The sequence below is a fragment of the Pinus tabuliformis genome, chromosome 1_2, assembly GCF_031772625.1.
Source record: "Pinus tabuliformis cultivar Carrire ecotype Pingquan chromosome 1_2, CPIR1, whole genome shotgun sequence".
NCBI classification, from domain to species: domain Eukaryota; kingdom Viridiplantae; phylum Streptophyta; class Pinopsida; order Pinales; family Pinaceae; genus Pinus; species Pinus tabuliformis.
In genome coordinates, this window is record NC_142298.1 from 142,063,431 (window position 1) to 142,075,397 (window position 11,967).

Below are 11,967 nucleotides of genomic sequence, written 5' to 3' on the forward strand. Positions count from 1 at the left end.
AGAGGGGAATAACTTTAGCTTCTGTTCATCAGAGGCATAGTCATAGGTCCTATAGAAAACAACAAATTCAAACATGAAGATGTCAGGATCCTCAAAGGTTAAGACATGGAAGTGTGGAAGGCAAGTAGGGCTTATGTTCTTCATTCTAGCCTCTCCATTGGTCTCTCTGATAGGGAAAACTTCATTGTCCCTATTTTCATCCATAGTTTGGGTAGGTGAAGTGGGTTTTTCTTCTTCCCCAATAGTTTCTTCAAAAATTTCAGGTTGCTCACCTAGAGGGTCTTCTAACTCCCCTGTAGTCAAAGAGGGAAGCTCACAGTCACCGAAGAAGAGTGAAGGTTGATTGTTTGAGGGTGTGGAGGTTTTTGGTAAGAATTTTCCTTGATTATCCCTACTCCTACGAGGCATGAAATAAATATTTTTTGTTTTTTTTTTACTTTTTCAAAAACTGTATGCAAAACAGAAAACAATGCTTAAGCATAAAAAAACATCTACTTACACACCTCCCCGGCAATGGCGCCAAAAAATGGTGAGTCCTAGTATTGCACCAAGAATGTTGCAACTCCCAAGGATTCCTGAACTCAAATTATCAACCCGGGGTTCGTACTTCAAGGTGACAATGTTATATGCACAACAAATAGGATTCCACTCATGCCACCCTAGGTTATGACATTAGATCAAAAGTGCTCAAAGACCATTCCTCCTATTGAATTAGAATGAAAGCGTTCTTATAAAGGTACTATTGGAAATTACTTCTAGCTATGAAAGTGGAAATGCTAACTAATCAATTCATGAAAGGACAAAGGCTAATCTGCTTGCAGAAAGAAAGCTATTTTATCTTGCAAAATCCATCAACTACCAAATCTACTTGTAGAAAGGAAATTATTTTATCTTGCATAATTCATCAAACTACCAATCAAAATTGCATGTACCATCTACCTAGTTTACACTTGCTTGTAAATCAAGAACCTACTTGCATCATACTTGTGATAAAAAAAACTATCTCTACTATGTTTTTGCAGTGAATAAAAGGAATGGTTGGAGTAGCCTAGGATCTTCCCCTGATCATCAAATCATAGATGGGGGTCATTATTCATCTAGACTAATTCAAAGTTGCAGTGGGGATCAAAGATGATGAAGGAAAGTGGTTCTACAAGCGATTGTTACAGGAGTGCATCCAAGTGGATTTTGGAGGTGAAAATGATGTCTTGAGGGTATGGAGAGGTGGGTGGAAGTTGAAGAAAATAGAGGGAAGTTGGTATGATCCCCTAGCCAAGCTCAGCACCTCTCAGAGGCATGTCTTGCACTAGGATGACTGCTCTTGGTATACTAGGCAAAATGACTTATAAAACATGGTTTTGGGACAGAATTTGGAGGTGGAAAGAGAAGATGAAGGAGCTCAAGATGGAAGTGGTAAAGTTGAACTTCCCTAAAGATCAACACAACCCTGCAATCAATCACATGCATGCATCCATTTATCATTAACAAAATGAGATAACTTATGATGGAAAATATGAGTTGAATTTAAATAACATCTAATTTATGCCATAACACTGATCTAATCACTAAATTGACTTCTAAGTTGCAGAAAGCAAATATAAAACGTAACAACTAACACTAATCTACTTCCAATAAACCATAAACACAATATTTTTGGACTGTGGTTGTGAATCCTTCCACTCATTCTCCCACAAGAGAGGTGATCTAAAGGCTGCAACCTGGGGTTTTTATAGATTAATCTCTACTAAAATGTAAGAAACTATGAACTACTTGGAATCAATAAGAAACATAAGTACAAAAAGAGGGACCAAAGCCTCTAGGTTGGGACGAAACCCAAGGATCTCAACCCTTTGAAATTAACTCAGATGCAGCTTAAAATCCAACTTCTCATTATCAAAAATTGCAAGTTTCATACATCACATAAAAGTTTAAACTAACAATGTCAAGCTTCAAGCTCAATAGCTACACCTAGTTGAAAAAAACTGTTGAATCCTGATGATCTCTTCTTCTTGTTTATTTATGCAAAACGGCAGCTGAAGCAGCTCCCTTGAAAGTAGGAGTGATTCCTTCCTTGATCTCAAAAATGGTGGATCTTGTCCCTCTTGAGCTTCACTTGGACTAGGAGTCACTTGGCTTCCAATGAATTTGATCTTGTGAGAGAGGATATTGTGATCCCAAGCTGAGTTTAGGGAGTTAAGGAGGTGGACAAACCCCATAGATTCTCACCTAGTTGTCTCCATCAAGCCCTTGCATGGTAATAGCCTCAAAAATGTTTTTTTTTTCTTGCAATTATACCACATTAGGCCACATACTATGACAAACACACTTTACTCCTCTTACTAAGCATAATATAACAAAAAATGTGAATTAATGTGAGAGAAAGATAGTTTTAGGCTAGAGGATGGCATAATGATCTTCAAAATGTACCTATTGATGGGACTCATCAATTGTGCAAGGAAAGTCCCCTTTACGTAGTAGAGTTTTGCTTTCTAGGAAAACTTAGGAATGTGTGTGTTACTATTCCTTTGTTTCAATATGCTAAGGATGTCCCAATTTATGTTAAAACTATTCATGAATTTTGTCTAAAAAGGCTAGGCAAAAACAAGAAGGATCCAAAATTGTTCATAATATAGAAAAAAAAAAATAGTAGATTTATTGCTAGGGAAGGTCTTTGAGTTTTGAGGTCGGGGCTAATCACAAATTTGTTTCTATCATTTTTTATGCAAACACTTTCTTAAATTATATTGGGCAGGTACCTTTAAGGATTTTAATTTTGGGTGGCTTTCATATGAAGGTTAAAAGTGAAAAATCAATGCACAAATATCTAAAATTTATGGCATAAATATTGCAAATATATCAAGAAATTATGGCATAAATATTTTAGGTTGTTATCCACATGACATTGTATTGTGCAAAGGCTTCAATAAGGTCTTCAAGTTATGCTCCAATCAAATGTTTGGAAAAAAAATTAATAAATTGAAAAATAATAATTTGTTTTTCAAAGTTAAGCATTATAACTTTCATTTATCAATGTTAAATTAGTAGTGGTCAATAAGAAAATCAATTGCTAGAGTCTTGCCTTTGCACAGACTAATAAGCATCAAAACACTTACTGTTTGGTACATTTTACATTGTTAAAATTAAAAAACCATAAAAATGGACTAATTATTATTATTATTATTTATTATTTATAAAAGGAATTAATATATAAGTTAAACATATATACATTCAAAAAACATGGAACAAGATTCAAAATTTAAGTCCACCTTACTATGGAGATTTGCAAATACACTTTGTTATAATACCATGGGCCAATACCATGATTTTCTAATACCACATGCCAAAAATACCATAACTCACTTAATGAATTTAATTAAAAGGACAAAAAAAACATTACTTTGCAGATAAATCTCAACTTTTGATTTGTGTAATTAAATTAAAATTGTGAAAACCCTATTCCAAAATAAACAAAAATTATGCATTGACCATTTTAATCTAATTCTACACATTATCATTTCTCATCATATCCATTTTAATAACAACTAATTATCACAATATTTTAAACTATTTAAATCTTAAAAAATATTTTAATTTATTAATAATAGCTTACCCATTTAAAAAATAAAAATTTAATTGTTAGTAATTAAATTGAATAATAAATAGTTTATAATTAATAATATTATTTGAAAAAAACAATTCATAAAAATAAAAATGATTACATCTAACTTAATCACATTATGTGTTTTAAAAAATAATTATATTTATTGAGCCAACCTAGTATGAGGGTGATGTGTAATTTCGTTGGTGCTTAACTTGGAGTTGACATGTGTCATTTAAAAAATATTTTAAATAAGAAAACAATATCTACTATAATAAAAACATAAATAATTATATATACTTGGTTAGTTTTAATTAAAACCATTAGGAAACATCATTGTCATTGTACTCACTTGATTCATTATTAATATTACAATCCAGTAAGAAAAATATTTTGATATCTATATTAAATAATAGAATTTTATATAACTTTACAATAACAAAAAACACTTCTATTTATTTTATAAATATTTCAATATACAACTAACTGTTTGAATATCCATATTACCTTTTTAGTATATACACTTTCCTTTTGTTTAGAGAGAGTGGATATATGTGTTGTTAATGTTGACCTTAGAGAAATATTTATTTTATAAATATTTCAATATACAACTTAAATAAACTATTTGAATATCCATATTACCTTTTTAGTATATACACTTTCCTTTTGTTTAGAGAGAGTGGATATATGTGTTGTTAATGTTGACCTTAGAGAAATATTTTAATGCTGAAAAGAAAAAAATAAAAAAAGGTAAAATAATTTAATTACTTCTTAATAATAGATAAATGAGAAACGTGTAATTAATTCAACTTTTAATAATAATAAATTATTTTAAAATACAATTTGAACGATAAAAATTATACATGGTTTATGTATAGAGAATTTTAAAATTATTGATCCATCTAAATCACAGATTTATCAAACATTAGAAGGGGTTAAATCTCTTCACTTGTAAATCTTTTTACAAATTTTCCATTCTAAAATAAAGTAAATCCATAATTAAAATAGATCTATACTAATTATTTAAATGTTCATCTTCACTACTAATAATATCATAAGAAAAATCTAAACGTATGGGAAATAATATGAAGGCATTTTCTAATTCAATTCATGTTATAACTTATCTTGGATGGATGTTCATTTCTTCGGGTGAGAATATACAAATTTATCAGCGTACAAATTCACCGTGTCAAAATCTGGTAATTTTTTTTTCAAAAAATCAAAGTGTTGGAGTGTTTGAATCATTTTCTGATCGGAACCCCTAGGGCACCCAAAATCTTGAAGTTTGGATTTTCAAAAATTTATTTTGTCATAATTTTGTGAATTTTCATTTTTATCCCGCTAATTTGTGGGTTTTTAGACTATGCTATTAAAAAATGGTCTTTACTTCTTAATTTATTTGAGTTTGATTTTATTATTGAAACGTTCTTTTTAATTGTGAATTTTTGACAAAAAAAATGGTTTTATTTTCTGATTTAATTTATGAAGAATTCAACAAAGATTCATTGAAATCACAAGTTTGACCAGTGAACTATGCACAATCAAAATTTCCTAAAAATTTTTAAGGGAGTTGAATCTATGCAGTGAAAAAAATAATAATTTAAACAACACAAATCAAGATTTCACAATTTTTTCACCAAATAAAATTTGCAAAAAAACCTAAAAAAATCATACTGAAAAGCTCTTTGTATTCTAAATTCTGAAAAAATAAATTTAATTACTCATCTCATTGTCGAATTTTGTATGACGTCCGTATTAACTTCTTGTTCTTTATCTTTTTTCGTAACGGTATTAACTTCTTATCTTCATCTTTTTCGTTTTTTGAGTAGATATTTTCCCCCTTGTAGCATCTTCTCTTTAGATTATTGCCCTTTTTCTTCCCCATTTTCTCTTTTAATTATTCCTTCTTTTCTGCGTGACATCATCTTTTTACTGCCATTTTCTCTTCTAATTATTCCTCTTCTCGGCGTGACATTTTCTTTTACTCATACCGGCTTGTGAAGTACAGCCGTGAAGGTGGAAGGGCAGCGGTGTCAACATGGAGCCCATAAAATGTTAAAATAATGTGATTCTTTTCCCGGGATCGTTTTGGATGGTGTGGGGTCGCTCCCTTCCCTAAGGAGTGGACACCCCGCTGGCTCGGGCCTGGAAATTTCGATTCACGCACCGCTACTTTATCTTCCACGGATTTATGGAATCCACTTGAACTTGAAGGCGGGGATTTTACTCATATTAAGTATTAATTTTATTGGTACTTAATTTAATTTGGAGTTAAGATGCATTCTATAAAAAAAATTAAATAAATAAAATATCGTGGTTTTGTGATTTAGGATGGAATAAGGATATTTTTTGGATTAATTACATCAATGTTATTTGGTCGATTTTTTTAATCAACTAATTACGAAATAATTAGCCATTGAAAACTAATCGTTGGAAATTAATTATTTAATTAATATTTTAAATTCTGCTTAAAAACTAACCGCTATGAATTAGCCATTAATAATGTATATAAATATGAAATTATTTATTAATAATATTAAAATTATTATATATATATGGTTTATTATATTAACAATTTTTTTTAACAAAAGCATATTAATCTTAAATAATACAATTTTTATTTTATTTCACCATTTTTTATGAATAAATAAATAACTAAAAACAATAATATAATATTTATCACTTGTTTATACACAAAATGATTCATTAATAATAATAATACTAATATTTATATATTATCTATTATTTTATACAAAAGAAACTATAATTATAAATAAATCATAAGGGTTCACAACTTCTTAAAAAAAAGAATCAAGATGAAAGAGCCAAAATCTAGTTATTACTCAATTTCCATCCATCATCCCTATTGAGATTGACAACATGTTTCTCAATCTATAGTCTCTCTTAGCTTCCTATGGTGGAAGTGATCAACCCTAGCAATGACCTTCGCACTACTCAATTGATTTGTTATTAAGTAGAGAGCCTCATTTTACAACACAGTAAGAGAATGATGTGTAATTTCGTATAAAGATCCCAGTATCCCCCAATCTTGAATTGGGATCCTAAAAATTCAAATTTGTCAATGTGATATTGTGCATATAAATTTCAACTATTTTTTTCTATCTTCCATGTTAGTTTGGTTGCAAAATTCAATGATCTGTCTGTAGTCCTAAAAAGGAAGAGATCCATATTGTGTTAGAGTTTTGATTTGGAACTATAGCCACTATTCTTTGAGAACAAGAACATAAGATTTTGATGGTTGTGTGCAGTCATGGTGGCAAGTTGTGTTTCTTTCTCCTACAACTTTTCTCTCAACCTAATGTTTTGTGTCTGTATTTGCTCCTTCATCATAGACTCCCTCATTCTCAAATCACTAAACTATTTTCCCATTTCAATGACCTTCTCTTCCATGAGGCCTACATCCTCCACATTCTTAGATTTAGCAATTTTCATCCACCTGTGGGTTTTGCCTCTCTCTATCTCTAGCTCATAAATGAGAGAGATTGCAAATTTTTCTAGGATAATCCTTCCTCCTTCAATAAATTTGTAGTAGGACCCTAAGCTAGGTTGTGGGCTGGGTTCTTGGAGATTGTGTAGGTCTTTTCCCACTGGCTTTGAGGTGGTGTCTTTCTTCTGCTCTTGTAGCTTCCCTTGTCTTGCCTGCAGTAAACTAGGTGGTGGCCTCCTTTTGTAACTCTTTCTTCTGCTCTTGTAGCTTCCCCTATCCTGCTTGTAGTAAACTATGCCCATCCTATGGCAAACCCTGTCTCTCTCCTGTAGCAAACCCTGTTCCTCCTGTGGCTTCTCTTTTTCTTATTTCTCAAAGGCAGATTTTGTCCTTGGCTTCTTGAAGGTGATTGACCTAGTGGTAGGCCTACTCACAAGTGTTATAGGTGACTTGGTTTTGGTTTTAGGAGGAGTGACCTCCTCAATCTTTCCTTCACTGGGTTCTATTTCTTCTTTTTTACTTGGTGAGTCATCAATAATTATAGGAACCTTTGTAGGATTTTGTTGTTTCCCTTGTCTAATTTTAGTGTTCTTCCTAGTTCTAAAATACATTTGACTTGGTATGATTTTTTGTTGTTTAATAGACATTTTTGAATGTATAAATAAATTCAACACTCTAAAAACCTTTTGAAAACTCTAATTATACAAATTAAACAACTTAAACTCAAATTTTTAAAAATCTATGTAAAAATTTAATTACTTTTAGTCATTTCTGTAGAAATTTAGTTACTTTTAGTCATTTCTTCACCCACTGCAGTGAAAGATAAACATTTTAATATTAAAGAAATGATGCTACCCAAAGAGAAAATGCTTAATGGTAAGAGAATATGCTGGGAAAAAGAAAATGCCTGCCTTCACAGTAAAGATAAAGGATGAAGAAATGAGGAGAAAGATGAACACACTGAGCAGGTTGTAGGTTGTCATTCAGCATTTGCAAAGAAAGTCCGGGAATGGAAGTCCAGACAATTTTGGGTACCGTCTTACTGACCTTCCAACTCTCGCTTGGCTTATGGCAGATCGGGAAGCTCACACCAGTTGGGGGTCTCGTGAAAGGCGGATTGGGCTGGCTGCTGTCGTTTCTCCCTTTCCGCCGATCTTCGACTGCTGCAACGTTACGAAGGGCGCGTCTTTAAGAGAGTGAAATGCGCAGTACTGACGAAGGCCGCAGGGCTGCAACGTTACGAAGGGCGCGTCTTTAAGAGAGTGAAATGCGCAGTACTGACGAAGGCCGCAGGGTCACAAGAGGAGTTGGTCGCCATCCCAAGCCGCATAACTTTGGACACATGTGATATTATCCAATCGTCCTACTTGGGCAATGATTTCACGCTGGCGCGAAGGGACGGGAACAAGCTGTTCATCAATGACAAAATGTCATATTACATTACAGATGCAATCTGGGAAAATCTCAAGATCCTGCAATTCCTCTCCGTTAACGATGTGGTATTTGTGAAAGGCTATAAAGAGTTTTGGGAATTCATAATAACAGGCGGTCTCATGACCTTTTCAGAAGTGCTGGATTGTTTCATTCTCGAAAACGAAACTATGATGTGGGCAGGCAGACAATGTGTGGTTGCTCCCGGTCAATTTGTCTTTGTCCGAGAAAAACTACTCAAGTTTTTAAATTTGGTGGGATTGTCCCTCCAAAGCGCACGAGTATTTTGGTTGATTCCTACTTTGCTCAGCTTTGCATCGGCAGTTTTGGAATTCAACACGACACTGAGGGCATGGCTTTATGCGCACGTCAATCAGGTGTTCTGCTGGTCGTGACAAACTATCTCACTCAACCTCAACCAGAAGGCAGGTGTACTCTTTGGGTGCGTGGGTGGAGAATTTGAAGCCGTGCAACGACATACAGTTAAGGATCGTCCATGGCGATATATCAGCAATTATAGGTGGAGGCGCAAAAGCCTACAAGGAAGATGCAACTTTGGTGGATTGGTTAAACCTTGAAGAGTGTGGAACACAAAAGAGCTTTAATTGTGATGGCTTGGCTTTGTTATTCGGTGCAGTTTTCAAGAAATTGTTAACCAGTGCATCGTGCTTGTCCACCACTCTATACAATTTGAGGAAAGAGCTGGGGTTAGCGTGGCATGTAATAACAGAATTGAGTTTATGAAGATCTGTACATTTGTTAGCTGTGTAGCAAAGACCGCTTCAGGTTCATTGAAACCCTGTGACCGTGACAATAAAGTGCAGGTTCGCAGGTGGAAGGAGTCTGTACGACATTATGTTAAAAGTGGACTTCCACCTATATACGAACTCAAGTTGAACCATGTAATTGTACAACAGAGTTTAAATTAATATGTAATAAGGCATCGTTATTTCTATTTCTGCTTTAGATAATTTGACAGATATAAATAAATTTATTCTGTTCCCATATCTCTCAAATGTCTGAAATATTTTGAAATTGTCATTTCATTTCCTTTTTTATATTATTTTGTTCCATATCTATCAAATGTCTAAAATATTTTGAAATTATCATTTCATTTCTTTTATTATGTCATTGTAAAATGCTTTTGTTCATTTCTATTAAATTTTCAAAATATTTGAAATTTATTCTAAATAGAATCTCAACAAATTTCAAAAATATTTTGAAATGCATTTTCAAAGGATTCAACAATTTGTGGCAGCATCGATTATTAAATAGTTAAGTGTTTAAAGGAGGTCACTCCATTTTTTCTACTATGTCATTATTATTACGACCATTCACTATCATAACAAAGGTTATAATGGAAATGTAATGATTTTTAATTAATTTTTATATTAATATAAATTTATTTTAATTATAAATTTACTAAGAGTTAAGAGATCAAATTTTGAAATTTTTTTTATAATGTAAAAATTGAAAAAAGATTTATATGTTAAAATATTTACTCTATTTTAATGCTTAATAAATTTTTTATTGAAATGAATCTATAGTGGTTTTCTATCTCTAGAGCATGTGTAATTTTTCATTATTTAAATTGTAGTTTTGAATAATTTATTATTATTCATATTTTATATTGAAAGTTGAATTAATTACACATTTCTCATTTCTAAACTAAATTATTTTACTTTTAATTACTTTTTCTAGTTTTGAGCATTGAAATATTTTATTAAGATCGACATTAACACACATATACATATATACATTCTCCCTCTATATAAACATAAAAAATGTGTGTGTGTTAGGTAATATGAATATTCCAGCAATTTATATTGAAATATTTATAATAGAACTAAATTTATTTATTTATTTATGCATTACTCTTAATTATTTTATCTCTATAAAGTCATATAAAATTATATTATTTAACATAGATATCCAAATATTTTATTTAGAACTCCAAGAGTGAAACAGACCAAGTGAGCATGATGAGAATGATGTTTCATAATGTTTTTAATTAAAACTATCTAAATACCTATAATTTTTTAGGTTTTTATTATAACAAACATTGTTTTTTTTAATTAAAGTATTTTTTGGGGGAGACGTAACTCCAAGTTGAGCATGGATGGAATTACATATTTCCGTCTGCATTGTACAACCAATATAGATCCATTTAAACCATGGATCTACTAACAACGGAGAGGATCAAACCTCATTATATTGAAACATCTTTTTAGAATGAAAAGATTGAAAAAATATTTACAAGCCTTGATAAATTTGTGATTTAGATGGATTTATAGTGGTTTTCTGTCTCTCTGTTAGGCCATGTGTAATTTTTATATATAGACCATGTGTAATTTTTCATTGAAAATCAACATTAACACACACATATTTAGATACGCATACTTCCCCCCGGCCACCCTCTCTTTCTCTCTCTCTCTCTCTATATATATATATATAGAGCATGCCTTGAGTGGGCCTAATGGTTAAGAGCATGTGTTTCCTCCTAAGAGGTCACAAGTTCAAAACTAGAGGGGGGTAGAGTATGTATGCCTTCGTAGACTTGGTCAATTTGGTGTCTAGCTCTCCCTTGTCCCACAAACAAGGGGGTCTCATACACCAATTTGGTGTGGATATTATTATTATTATAAACTATATTATATATATATATATATATATAAACCATAAACATTTTCTAATTTAAAGTATTTTTTAAAAGACGAGCATTGACAAAATTACACATCACTCTCTTACTATATTGTAAAATGAACCTTTCTATTTAATAACAAACCAAATAAATATTGCAACAATGATATTTAACCAAATACATATAATCATTTATATTTTTATTACCATTAATATTATTTTATTTATTTAAAATACTTTTAAAAAAAAAAATATCGAACTCCAAATTAAATACCAATAAGTGAAATCCCCACCTTCAAGTTCAAGTGGATTCCATAAATCCGTGGAAGAAAAAGTAGCGATGCTTGAAACGAAGTTTCCAGGCCCAAGCCATCGGAGTGTCCACTCCTTAGGAAACGGAGCGACCCCACACCATCCAAAACGATCCCATGAAAAGAATCACATTATTTTAATATTTTATTAAATGAAAAAGTCTCTCCTTGGGAAACGGAGCGACCCCACACCATCCAAAACGAACGATCCCAGGAAAAGAAACACATTATTTTAATATTTTATTAAATGAAAAAGTCACTCCTCCCCACACCATCCAAAACGAACGATCGCAGGAAAAGAAACACATTATTTTAATATTTTATTAAATGAAAAAGTCAGTCCTTAGAAAACGGAGCGACCCCACGCCATCCAAAACGATCCCAGGAAAAGAATCACATTATTTTAATATTTTACTAAATGAAAAAGTCGCCGTAGTCTAATGATTATGTTTTTTTGTAAAATTATGGAAATTTTGGTTATATTTTGAAAAAATTTGACAGGGATTTTTGTGAATCTAAATAAAAGTTGTCAAACTCTA